This window comes from Myotis nattereri (assembly GCF_964212035.1).
Source record: "Myotis nattereri genome assembly, chromosome: 1".
Taxonomy (NCBI): domain Eukaryota; kingdom Metazoa; phylum Chordata; class Mammalia; order Chiroptera; family Vespertilionidae; genus Myotis; species Myotis nattereri.
In genome coordinates this window covers 137,104,381-137,128,908 of record NC_138075.1, presented here as the reverse complement: position 1 = coordinate 137,128,908, position 24,528 = coordinate 137,104,381, and the positions used below count along the sequence as shown (strand labels likewise).

The following is a 24,528-nucleotide window of genomic DNA, read 5'->3' as shown; positions in this document are numbered from 1 at the left end:
TGAAAGTTAGAAAATAGTAAAATCACATTTAGAGAGCGTATAGAGATCAAAGGATCCATTACACAGCCAAGTGATGGCTAAATAAAATACATTTGCAAACATAAGGAGCTCAGGAAAATATACAACCGTGTATATACAACATGATCATGTGGGATTTATTCTAGGAATACAGGGATGGTTCAATACAGGAAAATCAATCAATATACTACATTAACAGAATAAAGAACAAAAACCATACAATCTCAAATGATGCAGAAAAAATCAACACCCTTTCATGATAAAAACATTCAACAAACTAAGAAAGGATAGACATTATTTCAACATAATGAATACCATATATGAAAAGCCCAGAGCCATCATGCTCAATGGTGAAAAACTGAAATCTTTCCCTCTAATATCAGAAACAAGGCAAGGATGCCCACTTTTGCCACTTTCATTTAATACAGTTCTGGGATTCCAGCAAGTTAAAGATAATAAATTGGAAAAAAAGAAGTAAAATGATCTCTCTTCACAAATAACATGATCTTGTATAGAAAAATCTAAAGATTCCACACACAAAAAAAAAATCTCTGAGACCTAATAAAAGAGTTTAGCAAAGTTGTAGGATACAAAATCAACAAAGAAAAATCAGTTGTGTTTCTGTATGTTAAAAATGAACAATTAGAAAAGGAAATTAAGAAAACAATCCCATTTATAACAGCATCAAAAACAATAAAATAGGAACAAACAAAGCTAAAAGAGCAAAAGACAGTGAAAAACTACAGTTTTTTCCTGAAAGAAATTAAAGAAGATACAAATAAATGGAAAGGCATCCTGTGCTGATGAATTGGAAGACTTAATATTGCTAAAATGTCCATCGTACCTAACAAGATCTAGAAATTCAATGCAATTTCTATCATAATACCAAATGGCATTTATTTGGCAGAAATAGAAAAAAAAGTCCTAAAATTCTATGGAATCTGAAAGGACAACAAATAGCCAAAGCAATATTAAGGAAGAAAAACAAGAGGAAATCTCACACTTCTTGATTTCAAAACATATTATAAAGTTACCGTGATCAAAACACTGTATAGTATTGGCATAGAGACCAATAGAACAGAATAAAATACCCAGAAATAAGCCCTCACCTATATTTTACCATCTGGGACTAAGGCTACACAATGGGGAAAGAATTTTTTTTCAACAAATAGTGTTGGGAAAATTGGATATCCACATGAAAAAAAGAATGAAGTTGAACCCTTACCTTACACCATATACAAAATGGATTAAATATTTAAATGTAAAGCCTGAAACCATAAAACTGCCAGAAGAAAACATAGGGGAAAAGTCTATAACATTGGATTTGACAATAATTTCTTAGTTATGGCACCAAAAACACAAGCAACAAAAGCAAAAACAGACAAATGGCACTACCTCAAACTTAGAAACAGCAAAGGAAACAATCAACAGCATAAATAGGCAGCCTGTAGAATAGAAGAAAATATTTTCAAACCGTATATTTCATAAGGGGTTAATATCCAAACTATATAAAGACTCTTACAACTCAACAAAAAACAACAACAAATTTAAAAAATGGTCAAAGGACTTGAACAGATATTTCTCCAAATGAGATGTACAAATGGCCTAATGCACATGAAAAGATGCTCAACATGGAAAACATGAATAAAAACCACAATGAGATATCACTTTACATTCATTAGGATGACCATCGTAAAAATAAAGATAAATAGAAAATAACAAATGTTATGAAAATGTGGAGAAATGTGAACTCTTGTGCAGTTCATTGGAACATAAAATGGTGCAGTCATGATGGAAAAGAGAATGGAAGTTTTTCAAAAAGTTAAACAATATTATTATTATGTAATACAGCAATCTCACTTCTAGATATATATCCAAAAAATTAAAAAATATTTGCACACCCATATGCATTGGTGCATTATTCACAATAGCCAACTAGTAGAATCAATCTAAATGTCTATCAACAGACAAGTGGATAAAGAAAATATGGTATATGCATACAATGGAATATTATTCAGCCTTAAAAAATAAAGAAATTCTGCCATATGCTACAACATGGATGAAGCTTAAAGACATTATGCTAAGTGAAATAAGCCAGTCACAGAAGGACAAATACTACATGATCCCACTTATTGAGGAGCCTAAAATAGTCAAACTCTTAAAAACAGAAAGTAGAATGGTGATTTCCAGGGCCTCTGGATAGGAGGGAAAATGGAGTTGTTGTTCAATGCATATGGAGTTTTAGTTTTGCAAGATGAAATAGTTCTAGGAATTTGTTGTGTGACAATGTGCATATAGTTAACAGTATTGTAGTGTATGCTTAAACATGGTTGTGATGGTGAATTTTATGTGATGTGTGTTTGACCACAATTTAAAAAACCCACCTCAAAGAACAATAAGAATCTACACTAATACAAGAGAAACATGCAAATTGGTGTCCCTCCGCTACACCCACCAGCCAATCAGAGCAACTATGCAAATTAACCCAACAAAGATGGTGGTTAATTTGCATATGTAGGCACAGAGTGAAGACTAAAGACTGAGGACTGAAGAGGCTTGGCTTCTCCGCTGCGGCCGAACCAAAGGCCTGGGTCCCGGGTGCCAGAGGAAAACCGATGTCGGCAGCCAGGGGAAGGAAGGCCTATTGCGCGAATCTTCGTGCAATGGGCTTCTAGTAACTATATAATATTCCATTTATGTAACATCCTCAAAAAGGCAAAACCATAGTGACAGAGAAAGTAAGTGGTTGCAAAAGGTTTGGGTTGGGAGGAGGGCTGCAAAAGGAAGTGTTTGGGGATCTGAGTGTTGTGGTGGTTACATGAACCTATACATGTGTTAAAATCCATACCACAGTTCACCAAACACAAAAATAAACTCAAAATGGATAAAGAATTTAAATGTAAGACAGGAAACCATAAAAATCTTAGAAGAATCTATATATTAATTTCTTAAATAAAATAAACAAAAATTAAGTATAAAATGCATTCATTTATGCATGTGATTTTATGGCTAACATAAAAATCTTGATGATGCTGTATCATATTGGCATCTAGGTCAACAATTTATATGCACCTTTGATAGAAATCAGAGTCATTTTAAGAGAACTCTATATAATAGTCAACATTTTACATTCCACATACTATGTTACAAATTGCTTTCTGTGGCTTCTTCCAACATTGTTCTTCCTTTACTCATTTTTTCCCCCTTTTTAATAATGGGCCTTGAAATACTTCTCACACTAAGCTATCATTTTATGCTTTTCCTAATTAATGGGGAATAAAAACATTTATCATTCTATCTATCCACCTCTTCTAGTCTTTCTCCTCATATCATGTTTAACACCTCCCAGCTTGAAGTCACTTAAACATGTAATTAAAGGGTTGTGTTTTTTTTAAACTCTGTCTTCTAGATTATTTATGAAGATGTTAAAGCTGGCTTTGACCTTAAAATCTACCAGGTCTGCTAATCTAAACCAAGATCACTCACCCAAATGCTGCTTCATTTTAAACTATTCATTGTTTATAAGTCCCAAGATTCATTTTGTGGTATCAAAAGCCCAAGGAATTCATTTCCATTTCTCTAATGCATATGCTACCAAATGCTTACCCAAAAGTCCAGATGTTTTATATCCTTTTGTCTGTTCATTTGATAATTGTATGAAAAATTTGATCTTACATCCTTTTAGTGGCCACCTACTAGGAAGTAAAGAACAGTGTGAGTCCATTAGAATCAGTTTGTTCCTAAGCGTTAGATAAGAATCAGTAAGTAAAGAAAAGAAATGAGCACTGAACACAGAGATGCCTTATACAGATAAGTAGATCTTCAGTTTGGATAGCAACATGTAAAAAAAAAAAAGAAAAGAAAAGAAAAGTAGTAAGGAAGAGAAAGTTCTTACTACGAAAGATAATGATGCATGAGTTCACAGACAGAATTAAGAGAAGACTGTAGCCGTAACCGGTTTGGCTCAGTGCATAGAGTGTCGGCCTGCGGACTGAAAGGTTCCAGGTTCGATTCCAGTCAAGGGCATGTACCTTGGTTGTGGGCACATCCCCAGTAGGGGGTGTGCAGGAGGCAGCTGATCGATGTTTCTCTCTCATCGATGTTTCTAGCTCTCTATCTCTCTCCCTTCCTCCCTGTAAAAAATCAATAAAATATATTTTTTTTATAAAAAGAGAAGACTGTAATGAAAATTAAGTTCTGTAATAGATGGCACAATGTGGTGTTTTGATGCAGAGACAAAAATCAACAGAAAAGTAGAATCAAGGTTGCACTCTAAAGAGAATTATGGAATGTTATAGCTTTGAGCAAGATTCATGTAAATGATGAGAGAAAATAGTTGAAAAGAAAAACCATTTGGGCTCATTCAATCAAGACACACAAAAAAAACAGGTCCTCAACATAATGATGGAAGCTCAAAAAAAAAAAAGCTTTAAAAGTAAGAGGATGCTTTAAAATGAAAATTTTTAAATAACTATATGGTGTCCCATTGATAGGTCTGGAACACAGATGAATAGGCAAAGCATCATCAAAGATATCTTTACTTTATAAAAAAATAATAAATTAAGTAACATGTTTCTAGATTTAAGATACTGGTGACAATTTATGGGAGGGGAAAAATAACCTGGATCACTAATGTGAAAAGAAGAAAGTGTCTTGTTAATGTAGTTATAAACAAAAAAAATTACACAATCCTGATTATGTCCTTCCTTTGCCTAAAATCTCCATATACTCCTGACTGGATGAGCTTTGAGGCCCTTTGCTGCATGAGCTCACCCTCTTTACACCTCCTTTCTACAGCATGTGCTAATTACTACCTCACAACATTCTTACAGGAGAGGTGATTATACAACTTGTACCTGGCACATAATAAGTGCTTCACGAATGCTAATTTCATTGCTTTTCAATTCTCCTTCCCAAGAGCCCCATATTCTCTACACATCAGACGTGAGAACATCCTGTGCTCATAAGTCCTGTGTCTTTTTCCAGACCCACTCTCTGAAATATCTTCTCACCCTTTGTTTTTAACTTGGCAAAATGCAATTCATTGTAGAGGACCAGCTTCAATATGTGTGTGTGTTTATACTACCAGGCAGAAATAATTACTACCTCTTTTTAAAAAAAATTTTCAATTACAGTTTACATTCAAATTATTTTGTAATAGTTTTGGGTGTACAACATAGTGGTTAGACAATCATATACTCTTACAAAATATTCCACCTGATAAGTCTACTACCTAGCTGGCACCATACATGGTTATTAAAATATTATTGACTATATTTCCTCCTATAAAGGCTGTACCTTATACCCCCATGACTGTTTTGTAACAATCCATATGTACTTCTCAATCCATTCACCTTTTTTACCCAGTCCCTCAACACCCCTTCTCTGTGGCAACCATCAGTCTGCAGTCTGTTCTCTATCTATGAGTCTGTCTATTTTGTTCATTTATATTGTTACTAGAGGCCTGGTGCACAAAAATTTGTGCACTCGGGGGTAGGGGATCCCTCAGCCCAGCCTGTGCCCTCTCGCAGTCTAGGACCCCTTGGGGGTGACCACTTGCTGGCTTAGGCCTGCTCCCAGGGGATTGGGCCTAAGCTGGCAATCAGACTACCCTCTGGCAGCCCGGCAGCCCTCGGGGGATGCCCACTTGTCAGCAGGGAGCAGACCTAAGCTGCAGTCGGACATCCTTAGCGCTGTTGCGGAGGCAGGAGAGGCTCCCACCACCACCGCTGTACTGGCAGCCATCAGCCTGGCTTGTGGCTGAGCAGAGCTCCCCCCTGTGGGAGCGCACTGACCACCAGAGGGCAGCTCCTGCATTGAGCGTCTGCCCCCTGGTGGTCAGTGTGTGTCATAGTGACCAATCATTCCCAGTCTTTCTGCTGTTAGGGTCAGTTTGCATATTACCCTGTTATTATATAGGATTATGATTACACATATAATTAAAATCATAACATCTTTCTTTCTGACTGATATATTTTACTTAACATAATAACCTCTAGGTCCATCCATGCTGTTGGAAATGGTAAGATTTTGTTCTTTTTTGTGGATGAGTAATATTTCATTTTATATATGTACCACTGCTTTTTTTATCCACTTGTCTGTTGATGGGCACCTGGGTTGCTTCCATATTTGGGCTATTATAAATAATGCTGCAATGAACATAGGGATGCATATAGTCTTTCAAATTAGTGTTTCAGGTTTCTTTGGATATATACCCAAAAATGAAATGCTGGGTGTTAAGGCAGTTCCATTTTTAATTTTTTGAGGACTCTCCATACTGTTTTCCACAGTGGCTGCATCAATCTGCATTCCCACCAATAGTGCATGAGGTTTCTCTTTACTCCACATCCTCAGCAACACTTGTTGATTTATTGATGATAGCCATTCTGACAGGTGTGAGGTGATATCTCACTGTGGTTTGAATTTGCATTTCTCTGATCATTAGTGGCATTTCATATGTGTATTGGCAATCTGTATGTCCTCTTTAGAGAAATATCTATTTAGGTTCCTTTTTTTTATTCCATTGTTTGGGGGTGTTTGGTGTTGAGTTGTAAGAGTTTGTTATAACTTTTGGATATAAACCCCTTATCAGATGTATCACTGACACATATATTTCCTCCTTCAGTGGGTTGTCTTTCAATTTGTTGGTGGGTTTCTTTGCTGTGCAAAACCTTTTTAGTTTGACATAGTCCCATTTGCTTATTTTTTTCTATTGTTTCCCTTGCCCAAGGAGACATATCAGGAAAAATATTACTAAGAGAAATTGCTGAGATTTTATTGCCAATGTTTTCTTCTAGGATTTTTATGGTATCAGGTCTTACATTTAAGTCTTTAATCTATCCTGTGTTTATTCTTATGTGTGGTGAAAGAATGTGGTCTATTTTCTTTTTTTTTTTTTTTTTGCACTTACCTGTCCAATTTTCCCAACACCATTTATTGAATAGACTGTCTTTACCACATTGTATGTTCTCACCTCTTATGTCAAATAGTAATTGACCACAAGGGTATAGGTTTATTTTTGGGTTTCCGATTCTGTTCCACTGATCTATATGTCTATTTTTATGCTGTTTTGATTACTATGGCCTTGTAGTATATTTTGATATCAAGTAGCATGATTCCTTGTTTTGTTCTTTTTTCTCAAGATTGCTATGGCTATTTGAGGTATTTTGTGGTTCCATATAAATTTTCAGATTATTAGTTCTAGTTCTGTGAAAAATGCCTTTGGTGTTTTGATAGGAATTGCGTTGAATCTATAGTTTGCTTTGGGTACTATAAACATTTTAATGATGCTAATTCTTTCTATCCATGGCCATATTATTTGCTTTCATTATTTGTATCTTCTTCAATTTCTGTTTTCAGTGCCTTATAATTTCCTGAACACACCCTTGTTAACATTTATCTGAGGTATTTTATTTTATTTTTGATGCAGTTGTAAATGGGATTGTTTTCTTAGTTTCACCTTCTGATAGTTCGTTATTGGTGTAAAAAACACAACCAATTTCTGGAGATTTATTTTGTATCCTGCTACTTTGCTGAATTTATTTATTAGTTCCAGTTTCTGATGGAATCTTTAGGGTTCTCGATATATAGGGTGGGACAAAAGTAAGTTTACAGTCATTCACATGGAAAATAATACAATAATTAATAAATAATAATATAAGAATGAACTGTGTTTTGCATACTAACAACCATAAACCTACTTTTGCACCACCCTGTATGGTATCATATCATCTGCAAATAATGACAGTTTTACTTCTTCCACTGTAACTTGACTGCTTTTTCTTTCTTCTGCTTGTCTGATTGCTCTGGCTAGGACTTCTAGTACTATCCTATATAATAAAAGCCCAGCAACCATAACAACAGAATGACCAGCATGACCACTCAACCAGTCACTATAAAGTGCCCTGACCACCTCTTGGTCCCTATCCCCAGCCAGCAGGCTCTCATCACCTAATGGCGAACGAGGTGGGTGGCAGGGGATGCGGGTGGTGCCAGGCCAAGGCCCTGCCCCGCCAGTCACCCCACACACAGAGGGCGACTGGCAATGGGGGTGGGGCTGGCAAGTGAGCAGGAATGGCCAACTGACCTCTCAGTCCCTCCCCCCCGCCACTGTCAGGCTCCCATTGCCCGATGGTGAATGGGGTGGGTGGCAGTGGGGGGCAGGACTGGCGAGTGGGCGGAACAGACGACCTCTTGGTCCCTCCCCCTGGCCTGCAGGCTCCCATTGCTCGATGGTGAATGGGGAACCAGGGTGTGTGTCCGGGGGATGCCGGCAGTACCCGGCCAAGGCCCCATCCTGCCAGTCACCCCACACACAGAGCGGGACCCAAGGCGGGGGTGGGGCTGATGAGCAGGCAGGAACAGCTGACCTCTTGGAACCTCCCCCCGGCCCGCAGGCTTCAATCACCAGATGTAGAACGAGGAACCTGGGTGGGTGGGTGGGGGTTGGGCAGGGCCGGCTGCTGACAGCAGGGGAAGATGGCCCTGATCACAGGATAGGCCTAGGGACCGTACCCATGCACAATTTTGTGCGCTGGGCCTCTAGTGTTGAGTAAGAGTGGTGAAAATGGACATCCCTATCTGTTTCCTGATCTCAAGGGAAATGATTTTATTTTTTTCTTACTGAGTATGATGCTAGCTGTGGGTTTGCCATATGTGGCCTTTATGATGTTGAGATATGTTTCTTCTGTTCCTGCTTTGCTGAGAGTTTTTATCATAAATGAGTGCTGGATTTTGTTAAAAGTTTTTTTTTTTCTATTGATATTATCATATGATTTTTATCCATCATTTTGTTTATGTGGTGTATCAAGTTAACTGATTTGCAGATATTATACCAACCTTGTATTTCAGGAATAAATCCCACTGATCATGGTGTGTGATATTTTTAATTTATTGCTGAATCCAGTTGGCTAATATCTTGTTAAAGATTTTGCATCTCTGTTCATCAGGGATATTGGCCTATTATTTTCTTTCTTTGTGGTGTCTTTATCTGGTTTTGGAATTAGGATAATGCTGGCCTCATCAAATGAGCTAGGGAGTCTTCCCTCTTCATGAACTCTTTGGACTAGTTTGAGAAGGATACGTGTTAGTTCTTTATTAAATGTTTGGTAAAATTTACCTGGGAAGCCGTTCAGTCCAGGACTTTTGTTTGTAGGGTGTTTTTGATTACTGCTTCAATTTCAATAGTTGTAATCAGTCTATTCAAATTTACTAATTCTTCCTGACTCAATTTTGGAAGATTGTATGTTTCTAGGAATTGATCCATTTTGTCCAGATTGTCCAATTTGTTGACCCAAATTTGTTGTTTGGAAATTTTTCTTACAATTATTTGTATTTCTGTGGAGTCAGTTGTTGTTTCATTTTTTATTTTATTTATTTGGGTCCTCTCTCTTTTTTTCTTCATGAGTCTGGTTAAAGATTTGTCAGTCTTCTTTATCTTTTCAAAGAACCAGCTCTTGGTTTCACTGATCCTTTGTACTGTTTTGTTTTGTGTTTGTTTTTAGACTCCAGGTCATTTGTTTCTGCTCTGACCTTTATTATTTCTTTTTTCTACTCACTTTGGACTTTGTTTGCTCTTTTTCTAATTCCTTCAAGTGTAAAGTTAAATTGTTTATTTGAGGTTTTTCTTGTTTCTTAATGCTATGAATTTTCCTCTTAGGATTGCTTTCACTGTGTTCCATAGATTCTATATTGTTGTGTTCTCATTTTCATTTGTTTTAAGGTATTTTTTTCATTTCTTCCTTGATCTTATTGTTAACCTATTTGTTGTTTAGTAATATCTTATTTAGTGTCCATGTGTTTGTGTGTTTTTCAGTTTTTTTCTTGTGATTGATTTCTAATTTCATACCAATATGGTCAGAAAAGACGCTTTATATGGTTTCAATCTTCTTAAATTAATTGAGACTTCTTTTGTGTCCTAACATGTGGTCTATCCTATAAAATGTTTCATGTGCATTTGTATAACCTATGCCGCTCTGGTGTGAAATACTCTAAAGATGTCAATTAAATCCATCTGGTCTAGTGTGTCTTTTAAGGTTGCAGTTTCCATGTTGGTTTTCTGTCTGGAAGATCTATCCATCATGTCAATGGTGTGTTAATATCCCCTACTATGATTGTATTGCTGTATAAGTCTTCCTTTACATCTATCAAGATTTGTTTTATAGAATTAGGTGCTCCTATGTTGGATGCATAAATGTTTACAAGGGGTATATCCTCTTGTTGGATTGACCTCTTTATCATTATGCAGCGTCCTTCTTTGTCTCTTATTATAGCGTCTATTTTAAAGCGGCTAGTCTTGATCCAGTAGGAAAGGCCTCTATTTGCTGGTATTTTGCATATTTCCAGGATTGAATCAATTGTGGCCAATGCAACACTATCAAATGACATGAGGCTTGGTGCCTTATGCATAACCAGCACCTAGGACTGCGTTGTCCCAAGGAGTCTATAAGTGTGTCAGATACCTGGTGTGTCTTGATCTGTCCAGTTCAGTTGAATAGCTGGCCTTCATCTAATGATTATGGTATTATTTCGTATTTTTATAGCAGGAGCTACTCCAGATGCTAGGCTTTGAGTTATTAAATGTAGAGTGAAATAAATATTATACTTAATTAAAGAACAAACCATGTGTCACAATATTCTAAGAGTACTGAATCTTTAGGATAACTCCTGCAGTAGAGACGATAATAATACAAGATACTGTAAAACAAGGTATCAAAATAGAAAGATCAGCCTAGGTACTATAAAACAGGTGTCAGATTCTAAATCCAGGTTTTGGAAAAGTAAAGGTAATTCACAGCATCAATAGTTAAGTGCAAACCCTCGGTTAAGCCTAAAACATCTGGAAGGGGCTAAAGATACTATTCCTTACCAGAAAGGGAAATGTTACTATTATGTGTAATCAGATCACAAATACACAAAGACCAAGTTAAGCCACAACACAGAAGTTTGCTTTTTGCATCAAGTTCCCTATAGAACTTAGAGGCGACATCCGAGAGGTGTTTGGTAATCACTTTCTTCTGTCTTTGTTCCCTCGGTATTTTTACCCTTCGCTTGGTCTCTTGCCCCCGCCCAGTGAATGGATCAATCACTTTGGTTTTCACCTCAGTAAGACTGACTGCACAGCATCTGTGCTTTGGGAGAGGACTGTAGTTCCTTCAGGGAAGGGAGACCTCTCCTGTTGATCACCTTCCTAACATAAATGCAACAGGTGGTCATGCTCTACGTCTTTTCTTCGCTTCAAAAAGATCACTGCCAGGAAGGAGGGCAGGGAGTGAAAGAGGGGTGATGGGAGAAGAAAAGCGTGCCTGCCACACCGTCTAAATGAATATGAACAGAGATCAGACTCTGGGAGGCCCTGACATGGCTATCACTGGCTTTCCCATTAAATTAGCCTGCTCTCCCTAGTGTACGTGTAATTTTCAATCCAGTTGACTCAGACATAAATAGAAAAAGAGTAGATTGCATTATGTTAAAGCTTATATTCATGAATGACACAGGAGCTATTGCAAATGCCTTTGGAATTTGGGGGGCTTAAAAGACAAGTCTAGTAGTGAAGTTTCTACAGTGTATATGCATAAATTTAAGTCAGAATGAATACCTTTACCTTCATTTGATAAGATTTGTGTTTAGCCGAAACTGGTTTGGCTCAGTGGATAGAGCGTCGGCTTGTGGACTGAAAGGTCCCAGGTTCGATTACGGTCAAGGGCATGTACTTGGGTTGCGGGCACATCCCCAGTAGGAGATGTGCAGGAGGCAGCTGACCGATGCTTCTCTCTCATCGATGTTTCTAACTCTCTATCTCTCCCCCTTCCTCTCTGTAAAAAATCAATAAAACATATTTTTTTTAAAAAAGATTTGTGTTTAATTTAGTGAAATAGGAGTTTATAAAACCAGGAGTTTATATTTTAAAAGGTAAAAATTCACACAGTGATAAATAGGAAAAGCATAATCCTAAAGTTCCTAATGTTTTCAAAATCTATCCCCTAGAAAAAAATTAATGTAATGGTGTTGATTTTAGTTTTAAATGACACATTTAAAGAAGAGGGACATAAGACAGTCAATGTGGTAAAGCTGAATTTTGTTTCATAAAAGAGCTGTGAACTCAAACTATACCATGCAGCCAGAATCATTTGTACAGAAATAATGCCATCTCGTGTAGTTATTGAGACTTCCATAAGATTTATGTGTGCTAATTAGACATAATATAATTTCATGGTTCACTTTAATTGTATAGTTAATTATATTTCATTATTAACATTTATGACCACAAATACAATCCAGATTTCTTATTATCGATTCATCACAAGTCCTGCCAATTCCAACTCTAAGATATCTTTCTTTCTACCACTAACACCACCACTACCATCATCTCTCACTCAGACTATTGGCATAGCCTCCTAATTGGTCTCCTGCTCTCTTCTGCCCTGGCCCCTCTCCCATCTGTCCTCCACATTGCAGACTGGAGTGTTTGCAAATGCATACATATGAAGAGAAAGACAAACTCTTGTGATCTGGTCCTTACCTACTTCCCATACATCATCTTGCACAAGCTACTGATCAGGCTGTGTCTTTCAGAACCTCATACTGGCCTCCAGCCACAGAGCCCTACGTATGCATCTAGGAGCCTCTGTTCATAATCCTCTCTCCTCCTCTCTTTACCTAATTAACTCCCCGTACCTTTCAGGACTTAACTCGAGTCACTTCCTCCAAGAAGCCTGCTCTGATCACTTCCCTGACTCTATCAAATGCTCCTCTTAAGGACTAACTCTTAATAACAAGTGTAACTCTTGAAAACAAGTAGCACTTGTCACAGTCACACTACCTCCTTGGTTTGGTGATTACTGATTAGTGTCTGTCCCCCCTACTTGACTAGCAGTTAAATGAGGCAAGAAATCATGTCTGTATTTGCTCAGTCCAGGGCCTAGAAGGCTACCTGGCACATAATTGGCACCCAAAAGTCTGTGTGATATCAATAACATATAAAAATAGTCTAAAATAAATATAGGTACATTTAGTGTATGGATTGCACTGTATGGATGCAAAGTTATTATGCCATGAATCCAACTATTACAATAATTAAGAGGAAAAAATAACAAAACTCAATTTAGGTTTTTATTTATTTGTTTGTTGGGAGATATTAAATCATTCAAAGGGTTGTTTTACTAGCATGTTTAGTTTCTCATGCCATCCATGAATATAAAACAATCAAACTATGTATGTCAACCTCAAACTCCTGTGATATCTTTTCTACTCTCCAAAGTGAAAAAGTTTATTGGCTTATGATTTTGAAAAATTAAAATGATTTTCAATTTTGGCTTTGAGTTTTACAGCTATTTTAAAAATAAAGAAACACTACTAAAAACTTAAAGTGGAAAGTGTTACTGACTAAGTAGAGTAGAGGAATAACAACAATTTAAGAAAAGTAGGGATATTGTGCTCTATTTTAAGGTACCTAGGTACTTTCTCAAAATGTATGTTTCTACTTTAATAAATAGTGCTGTTTGTGAATTTTTCCTTGCCTGGACCTCATGTGGGTTTAAATGTGTTTAAAGATTTGGTTGGTTAACTTTTATGGTCAGAACATTTGATTCTAAATTTATAATCCTTGGTGCTTTCCGTGAAGTAGACATGTGTGAACAAGCTGGAAGAAAAAATTTCATTACCACATGGAACAGAAATGGAATTAACTCCTTAATTTTCTGTGCAATCTTCGAGAGGATTTCCCCATATACAGTGTACTATCCAGCTCCAAAACTTGACTATTTAAATAGAAATATTTCGCCTGAGTCAGATATTAGCAATTAGATATTTTGGTGACGTAAGAAAGTACTTTTAAAACAAATTACGCTGATGATTTAAGAGCACTCTGTGTTTCTTGTTCAGGGCTTACCCATATCATCTGAAAATAGTGCCTGGCATAGAGAAGGCACTTAATATTTGTTGAGTGATAAAATGTATATGTAAGTCCAACTTTAAAAGCTTAATTAATATATAAAACATAAATCTTTCATTTTTAGAAATTAATTCTTAATTCAGCTAATCTTAATGGCTTTGCAATAAGTGGGCCAGTGGGTCTCATGCTTCAGAGAAAATGGAGGCATATTTCATTTGTAAAGAAGAGAAATTCTTTTCAGTGAGTTTTTAATGTCTAAAAGAGGCTGTGGGCCAGACTGAAATATTCAGTTACTTGTGATTTAATTAATATGCAGTTTATTTAATACTTTAAATTCAACTTATAGATAATTGATCTTTAATTTATAAATCTATAGTACTTATGTGTCAAAATACAAAATGAGGACTATCACTTTTTCTTTGATTGATTTCTAACTCATCATAAATCTGACAGTTAAATTTCTCCTACTTGTTTATTTTTAAAAACCAAAGGTATAAAAAGTGATAGAATACTTGCTGATGCTAAGTTAAGCATTACAGATATTTTTGAAGTTCCCAGACTACTTTTTCTGAAGTGCATTTTCTACCTCCCCCATCACAAATATTCTGAATACTATTTTATAAATGTCTAATATAGATAACACACTACATGGTTTTGCATGCTTTAACATTATATAAATAGCATGTCACAGGTTGAGCACTCCAGAAGCAGATGTTGACACTCAATTTGAAATGTTTCTGTGGCCTGTCTTTTTATTGTTTTTAAAAATATGGAATCATTTGCTAGATAGAAGTTTCACACTTTTATCAAATTTATCAATCTTTTCCTTTATGGTTTATGTTTTTATATTTTATTCTCAAAGTTTCTCTCTCTACAACAAGATCATAAAGATAGTCTTCTACATGTTAAAGTTTTGCTGTTTCTACTTATGTCTTTAACTCCTGTGATAGTTAATTTTATGTGCTAACTTGGCTGGGCCACAGGTGCTCAGATACAGTGGGGCCTTGACTTACGAGTGTCCCGACTAATGGGTTTTTTGAGATACCAGCTGTCTCTCGTCCGATTTTTTGCATTGAGTTGACAGAGTAATTTGAGTTAACGAGCTCCTTAACGAGCTCGGTCTCGGAGCGAATTAAACTCATAAGTCAAGGCCCCACTGTAGTTGGTCAAACATTATTCTGGATGTTTCTGTAAGGGTATTTTAATATTTAAATTAGTGGATTTGAGTCAAGCAGATTGCCCTCCCTATTGTGGGTGGTCCTTATCCAATCAGTTGAAGGCCTGAATAGAACAAAAAGGCTGACTCTCCCTTGAGTAAAAGAGAATTCTCCAACTGACTGCCTTCAGACTTCATCTACAACATCAACTCTTCCTAACGTATGGCCTTTGAACTGGAACATTGGCTCTCCCTGGGTCTCCCACACCACTGACCCATCCTGAAGACTTCAGGCTTAACAGCCTCCACAATTGTGTGAGCCAAATTTCTTATAATAAATCTATCTGTCTGTCAGTCAGTCTTTTCATTCATCCATCTATCCACATCTCCTATGGGCTCTGTTTCTGTGCAGAACCCTGACGAATGCAATGCTCCTGGAAATAATTTTTGTGTATGTGTGGAAGGTAAAGGTTCATTACGCTTGTGCAAATAGAAAACCAAATGTTCCATAGCCATTCTTTAAACAGTTCATCCTTTCCCCACTGATCATATGCCACCTCTGTCATAATCAGTCATAACTTAGCAGTGTCCTAATTAATATAGCTTTAAAATGAGACTTGATATCTGGGAAAATAAGATCTCTGCTCCCCTTTGCTTCTGCATTTTTGGAGCCCTTTTCTTTTGTCTAATATAAATGTTACGACTATCTTATGAAATCCATAAAGAGTTGTGTCTTTTTCATTTTATTTTATTAATTTGGAGAGAATTGACGTCCATATTATTAAATTTTCCTCCTAAATTTATTTAGGCCATAAAGCTCTTGGACATCTGTTTTTAATATTTACTACTCATAAGTCCTTTGAGGGGGAGGTTCTATTTGTTGCTGGTGTATGGAAATACCATTGATTTTTTAATAATTGATTTTAAATGGAGTAACCTTACTGAACTCACTTATGAAGTGTATTAATTTACCTGTTGATATTTCTTGTATTTTCTTGGTAGACATCTGTGACTGTTAGACTTTTTTCTAACTTTCTAATCTTAATACATTGTATTTCTTTTTCTTGTCTTACTGCAAAGATTAGTCCTCTCATTTGAGGAGAAAGAGAAGCAACAAAAGCAGGTATTCTGACCTCATATTTAATTTTAAAGGGACTGCTTCAAGTGTTTTACTCTTATACATGACTAGAGGCCCAATGCACGAAATTCATGCAAGAGTAAGCCTTCACAGCCTTGGCAGCTGCCTCAATCCCATGGCTGCAGCCCTGGCTTCATCTGGAAGGTTGTCTGGATGGTCGTTCTGCTGTTCGTCCATTCGGTTGATTTGCATATTGTGCTTTTATTATTATAGACTAGTGGCCCGGTGCATGAAATTCGTGCACATTGAAAGGGAATTAATTAGAGGAAATATTTTAATGTTGCTATTTGCCCTTTCTCTATAATAAAAGTGTGAGAGATAAAAGGAAATGAGTACAATGTATATGAAAATAATACATAATTTTATTAATAAATAAACAATAATAAAATGATATAACAAAAAACTCATGATGTAAAAACAACACTGATGCAAATAATGACTGATAAAGTGATTAAACTTATTCTAATATCTCCCTGTATACCACATTAAGGGCTGGTTGGGGGCGTGACTGGTGACTGACAGGCAGCGGTCGCCCCAGCAGGGCCAGATCTCCCACGGGAGATCCGGGCTGGAGGGGCGACTGCTGCGAGAGATCCGGTCTGGCGGGGCGACTGTTGCGGGAGATCCGGGCTGGCGGTCGCAGTCGCCCCGGATCTCCCGGCAGGAGGGCTGGTTGGGGGCGTGACAGCTGGCGGACCGCCAGGGTCATGCCCGCCAGCCCTGGGTCGGGTCACACAGGGGTCGCCCGCCATCCAGGTCACAGATAGCAGGCCTGGATGGCTGCGGGGCAGGCAGAATGGCGCTGTCCCATCCTGCCTGCAGTATGCAAATTAGCCGCCATCTTTGTTGGCGGTTAACCGCCATCTTGGCTGGCAGTTAATTTGCCTATCGCCCTGATTAGCCAATGGGAAGGGTAGCGGAGTGACACTAATTACCATGTTTCTCTTTTATTAGATAGGATGTTTGCTGAAGGTGTTTTGCATATACCTTAAATCAAATTAAGGATGTTCCTTTTTTTTCTGTACTAACTTGCTAAGTCTTTTTTATTAGAAAATGGCTTTTTCAGTATATCAAATGCTTTTTCCTGTATCTATTGAAATGATACGGCTTTCCACCTTTAATCTGTTAATGTGGTATATCAATACATTTTCTTTTTCTGTAATTTTTTTCTTTATTATGAGAGATAACATCCATAAAGAAAAGTGCATAAACCATATATTTATCATCCTATCTAATAAAAGAGAAACATGGTAATTAGCTGTACATCCGCTACCCTTCCCATTGGCTAATCAGCAAGATATGCAAATTAATTGCCAGCCAAGATGGCAGTAACCGCCAACAAAGATGGCGGTTAATTTGCATACTCGCAATGATGAGAGGCGAAAGGGGAAGGACTGAAGAATGGTGATCGGCAACCCAGGCGGCAGGCAAGAGTTGGGGGGTGGGCAAAGGCTGCCTTTCCCCACCCCCCAGCCGGTGATCGCCATCAGAAAGCTGGGGTTGCCCCGCTGGCCTGCGGCCCTGATCGTCATGGCAATCGGAGGGTGGGAGGGCCGTGTTGCAGGCCAGGCAGCAACCCCGGACCCCGCCATGGCGATCGGAGGGCAGGAGGGCCATGTTGCAGGCCAGGCATCAACCCCGGACCCCCACCATGGCGATCGGAGGGCGGGAGGGCGGGGCGCAGGACAGGCGGCAACCCGGACTCCCGGAACCTCTCTTAAAGGTTCTCTTAAAGCAGTTGGCGAGGGACCTCGGAGAGCCCCTGGGGGCCCTGGTGCCAACAAAACTGAGACCTGGGGCGGCTCTCCCCAGAAGGTCGAGAGAACAGCCACTGCAGCCTGCCCCCACCCCAGCGCCAGGCAGGGCACGCTGGGCCCGAGGACCCACCCCCTCCCAGAGGCCCCTGGCTTGCTCATGCAGCCCTGGTCACGTCACCGGAGCAGCTACAAGGCACGGGAAGCACCAGGAACAGCCGCTTGCCCCCACCCGCATTTGCAAAGACAAGGCCGGAGGGTGTGAGGGCCGGCTCACATCTCCTTCTCCGCCTTTTGCTCCTCCTCTGGCTGCTTAGCTCGCCCAGCTTCTTATCCAGGCTCCTCTGCAGCTGGGCCCACTTTGCGGGGTCCAGGGACCCGTCCTTGGCCCCCTGCCGGCGTACAGCACTCCCTCCCAGCTGATTCTCTGCCGGGGCGTGGGTGTGGGCCCTCTCCCCACAGCCATGGGTCTCGGGCGGGCAGTGGCTGAGGCAGTAGCGGTGGCTGCCGTGTGGGCAGAGCTGGCCCAGAGTCACGACGCTGGCCCGGCACTTGGCGAGGCCACAGGTGTTACCAGCCTTCATGGCGGCCGAGACCAGGGCTTCGAAGTCCTCCGTGGAGGGCAGGTCCAGGGCCCGGGTCCTTTTGCATCTTTCTTCTTTTTCTTTTCTGGCAACTTCCACAGCCCAGGCCTGCAGCCGTGGGCCCTCCTTGGCTCGCTGCTCCTGCCTGCCCCTCTCCCTCTGACGTTGCTCGAGGTGCACAGCCCTCAGGTCCACGCTGCTCGGCTCTCGCCGGTGAGGGGGCTCCGTCTGCATGGGGCTGGAGGGCTCGGGATGGAGAGGGGCTTAGCTGTCAGTCCCTCCCGGGACAGGTGGGACTGGTGGAGCCGTGTTTTGTTGTTTTTTGTTTTGGCCGTGTGCACATAGCTTTAATTCTTAAATAATTTATACTCCTCTGAAACAAATAAAACTCTGCGGCCCCGTGATGGCCATGGTGATCGGAGGGCGGGAGAGCCTGGGCACCCCAGCACCTGACATGCAAAGGTCGGGGATGAAATGACTTTTCCCAACCACATCTGCAAATACCCTGGGGAAGGCATCACTGAAGAGTTCACAACAACTCTCTTACTTGGCAAGGAAGAAAACAGTTGGCAAAGGAAACAATCTCTTACATCAAAGTTAAGGTCCCTCTGGGTAAAAAAGAGTATTTCCAACGTAAAGGAGGGAGCAGGCAAAAATAATGGGTTCTCATGACTTCCACTGAAGATTGAGCATATGACAGAGTCAAAACGAACACACAAATTAAAACTGACAGTGGACATTCAAATGACCTGAATCAACTGTCACTGTTTGTCCCAATAGCAGCAATGCTTATGTGATAATATAGTTTAACAGACATACAAAACAAGTCACATGATAAGATAGGTTCGGCTTCAAAAGTAAATTGAATATGTTCTTTTAAAATTCTAATGTCCTTTCCTCTGACTATAATTCTTAATTTTCCAATCAGAAAATTACCCCAGGTGATCCAGTAACATGTAGAACTCCAGTAACCTAACTTATTTTAAAAAAACAAATATCCCAACCATTTTAAAAATATTTAAATTGATATTTTAGGGTTAAAATTATAGAAGATATTTAGATCCAAATATATTTTCTGAATATTTTTAAACATATATATATATATATATATATATATATATATATATATGATACATTTTCCCAAGGAACTCTGAATTAGTACCTTTCCCTCTAACTTTCTTCAAATTGAGAGAATCTATGGAGCTCCCTATACTGCACAAGTTTTAATGAAAGAAAATAAGACTTTCTAAGAGCATCAAATACATGTTTTCTTATTTACAAACATATACACTCCTCTTTCTCTCTCTCTCTCTTTAAAATATATTCTTACTGATTCAGAGAGGAAGGGAGAGGGAGAGAGATAGAAACATCAATGATGAGAAAGAATCATTGATCAGCTGCCTCCTACATGCCCCGTACTGGGGATCAGGCCAAAACCTGGGCATGTGGCCTGACCAGGAATCAAACTGTGACTTCCTGGTTCATAGGTCGATGCTAAACCACTGAGTCACACCAGCCAGGCTCAATTCTTATTTATAAATTCATTCCAAGGACATATACAGCTTGAAAAGTTTTGGAAGCAGTTTCAAAAAAAAAACTAGCTTTTAAGTAACAAGAAACCAGTTATAGAAGAAACTTTAAATTAAAAGAAAAAAATTGTTTTAATTTATTCAAGAGTGGGAACATCCTCCATGAAAATGTGTGCCTTGATTGTGGATGGCTGGGTGGCCTTATCACACCTTAGGAATTCAAATGCTTTTTACAATGACAAGAAAGAGAGTTTCATCTCATTTCTCTCCCAGGGTAGATGTCTGTCAACAGAAGGTGGACATCAATAAAAGGAGGGGCTTGCACAATCAATCCAGAAAGTCAGCAATCTATGAATAATCCAGAACCCAGTATTTATCTCCTCTGCCACACACCCTCCCTCCCAGCCAGTGAGCAAGATAATTACCCTCAAGTCAAGCTAAGTGCCCCCCAGTCACAGTGGCCCACTACTGACATACAAAGCATACAAATAATTCTCACTCTGGCATAAAAGTGACAACTTTCTTGGAAGAAAAGCAGATACTGTGAATTTCTCAAAGTCTTCCTGAAACACTTTTTAAAGTAATTTTTACTTCTTTAGAAAAAATGCATACATGGCAAACCATCTGTAATAAAAGGCCCATTCTATAAAATTTTATGTGGTCCTACTCATATCTGCAATCATAACCATATTTACAGACAAATATATCTATACTAATAAAAGAGTAATATGCTAATTAGACTGGGAGACCTTTCAGGAGACCTTCCAGATGTTCTTCTGGACAAAGCCATGGTGGTGGGGCCGAGGTAGAGGCAGTTAGAGGCCAAGAGGGGAGGTCAGTTGTGGGTGATCAGGCTGGTGGGGGATGGGGCCATTGGGGGTAAGCAGGCCAGCAGCGGGGGGGAGGGTAGTTGGGGGCGAACAGGCCAGCAGGCAGAGTGGTTAGAGGCAATCAGGCAGGCAGGCAGGCAGGCAGGTGAGCGGTTAGGAGCCAGCAGTCCCAGATTACGAGAGGGATGTCCGACTACTGGTTTAGGCCCAATCCCTGTAAACTGGCAGGACATTTTTCAAGGGGTCCCAAATTGGAGAGGGTGCAGGCCAGGCTGAGGAACACACCCTCCCCCGTGCACGAATTTCATGCACCGGGCCTCTAGTCCTATCTAATAAAAGAGAAACATGGTAATTAGCGTACGACCGCTACCCTTCCCATTGGCTAATCAGGGAGATATGCAAATTAATTGCTAGCCAAGATGGCGGCCGGCAGCCAGGAAGCTGATGCGAACAGGGAGGCTTGCTTGCTTCAGTGATGGAGGAAGCCAAGCTTCCCCGCCTGCCTTGCCGGCCTCTCAGCTGCACTCTAAGCAACATTGTAACAAATATAGAAGCTAAACAAAACCCCGGGCTTCAGCCAGTAGGACTGCAACATTGTTTCAAATACAGAAGGTAAACAAAGGCCAGAAACCTGCTTTCAGCAGCGGGAAGTCTCAAAGCTGGAGCCGAGCCTCAGAGCTAAAGCTGGCCCAGAATAAAAAAAAAGAAAAAAAGGATAGGTTGGGAGCTTTAGTCACCCGCCACCCTGAAAACGGCCCTCAGCCCCTCACCCAAACTGGCCAGGCACCCAAGCAGGACCCCCACCCTGATCCAGGACACCCTTCAGGGCAAACCAGCCGGCCCCCACCCGTGCACCAGGCTTCTATCCTATATAGTAAAAGGGTAATATGCCTCCCAGCACTGGGATCAGCATGACAGGGGGCAGCGCCCAAACCCCCTGATCGCCCTGCGGCTCTGTGTGTGACAGGGAGCGGTGCCCCAACTCCCCTATCGGCCCTGGTCTGTGAGTGACAAGGGGGAGCTCCTCAACCCCCTGATGGGCCCTGCTCTGCGCGTGACAGGGGGCTGCGCCCCAACCCCCTGATTGGCCCTGCTCTGTGCGTGACGGGGGTGGCGCCGCAACCTCCCCATCGACCCTGCCTTGAGTGTGACAGGGGGCGGTGCCCCAACGCCCCCATTCGGCCCTACCCTGAGTGTGACTGAGGGTGGCATTGCAACCTCCGGATCCGCCTGCTCTGTGCATGACGGGACGGCGCCCCAACTCCCCAATCGGCCCTGCTCTGAGCCCGACCAGGGGCTGCACCTAGGGATTGGGCCTGCCCTCTACCACCCGGGAGCAGGCCTAAGCCAGCAGGTCGTTATCTACCAAGGGGTCCCAGACTGCGAGAGGGCACAGGCCGGGCTGAGAGACCCCCTCTCCCCCCCAAGTGCACACATTTTTGTGCACCGGGCCTCTAGTTTAAAAATAATTATAAAAGAGAAATGTGTGTAATTCCCATCCTGGTCAAGAAAAAGGACAGTGTTTTCACCCTTAACAGCTTTCCTTGCATCTCTCCCCATCACATCTGCCACCCTACTCCCATGAGCACCACGGTCTTGATGAATGTGATGACCAGCTCCTTGTTTCTCTTCACGAATCGCCACCTTTCTGTGCAGCATAAACAATATCATTTCATTTTGCCTACTTTCAAAATATTTTTTTGTGCATGATTGTTGCATGAGGCTTTAATTTATTTTCGCTGCTTTTAAAGACATTTTCTTCCATTCATGTTTGCTAACAGTTTTTTATAAATTATAAATGTATCCTGAATACTATCAAATGCTTTTTTTAAAATACCTATTGAGATAACCATATCAAACTGGCTTTACATTTCTGGAATAAGTCCCAGTTGATCATTGTATATATTAGTTATCTATTGCTTCATAACAAGTTACCCCAAATTGTAGAGCTTAAATGACAAATATTTATTATCTCACTGTTTCTGTGGCTCAGAAATCCAGGAATGGCCTAGCTGGGTGATTCTAAGTCAGGGTCTCTCATAAAGTATCAGTCATGATGTTAACTGTGGCTACAGTCACTTGTAGGCTTGACTGAGGTAGGGAATTCACTTCCAAGCTCACTCACATGCCTGTTGGTGGCTTACTAGCAACTCCTCATCATGTGTGCGTCTTCATAGGACTGCTCATGACGTGGCTTCTGGCTTCATCCAAAGTGAATGCTCTGAGAAAGAGAACAATAGTGAGAAGCCATCACAATATTAATAACCAAATCTCAGAAGTAACATATGATCACGTTTACTGTATTCTATTGGTCACAAACACCAACCTTGATACAATGTTGGGAGGGAACTGCCTGGAGGTAGGGAACATTGGGGATCATACTGGAGGCTGGCTACCACAGTCATAATTTCTATACATGTTACTGCATATAGTTTGCTGATATTTTGCTATCATTTTTGTATCTATATTCTCAAGTGAAATTGGATTATAATTTTTTTCTTGTTATCAAGTTAATGCTAGCCTCATAAAATGAGATTAGTAGTGTTCACTTTTTTTTCTACTCTCTGCGTTTGTATTTATATCAGAATAACTCAGAATTATTCTTTCACTATTAAAATTCTGTGTGAAGCCTTGTCGACCCCAAATTTTCCTTGATTTAATTTCTTCAACAGCATTGAAAGATCATTTGTATTTTAAAAACATTTAATTTTCTATTTCTTATTGAGACAGTTTGTGTAAATTATGCTTTAATAAAATCAGCTCACTTAATATATGCTTTTTAATTCACTGGCATAAAATTGTTCATAATTACTTTTTATTCTATGTTTAGTATTTTTAGCTTTCATAGTAATATCCTCTTTTTCTGGTATTAGTTATTTGTGTTGTCACTCTTCTTTTTTTTTGGTCTCATCATAAGTTTCTTAATTTTATTAGGTTATTTGAAAAAAATCAAACTTTTGCTTTACTGATACTCTATATTGTGTGTTTTCCAATTTATTGGCTTTTTTCCTTATTTCTAACATAACCTTTCTTCCACTTTCTTTGGGTTTATATTTCTTGTCTTTTTCTATTTTTTTGAATTATACTCTTAATTAAATTTTAGCCTTTTTCTAACATGAACATCTGAGACCATATTTTTCTTGAAATTGTGCTTTAGCTGAATATTATAAGTTTTGATATGTACTATTTTAATTATTGCTCAGTTCAAATTATTTTTAATTAAACTATAACTTCTCCTTTGATCCATGAATTACTTAGATATATATTTAATTAATTTCCAAATATATGAAGGTTTTGTTGCTATTGATTTCTAACTCACTGTATTATATTATGAAAACTATGCTTGTTATTATTTCAATCCTGTAACATGTATTTAGGCTTGCTTTAAGATTATTTGGTCAGTTTTTATAAATGTTTTAAATGTGCTTGTTACTTTCAATCTTCAATATATGTTTATTAGGTCAAATTTATTAAACATGATGCTTAAGTCATATTTTTAAGAATTTTTTTTCATTTTTCCCTATCAATTACTGAGTAGATATCTATACTAATAAAAAGGTAATATGCTAATTAGACCAGATGTCTTCCAAATGTCCTTCCAGACAAAGCCACAGCGGCTGCAAGGGCT

General features: G+C 39.4%; 1 pseudogene across 1 annotated transcript in view; it reads right to left on the bottom strand.

Annotated features, from left to right (window-relative positions):
* Window positions 1–18,775, bottom strand: part of LOC308529714 (mitochondrial outer membrane protein SLC25A46-like) — a 60,130-nt pseudogene extending 41,355 nt beyond the window's left edge. Inside the window, exon 1 of the transcript in view lies at window positions 18,318–18,775. The product of the transcript in view is annotated as a mitochondrial outer membrane protein SLC25A46-like (transcript). The remainder of the gene's footprint in view (window positions 1–18,317) is intronic.
* Window positions 18,776–24,528: the final 5,753 nt, after the last annotated feature.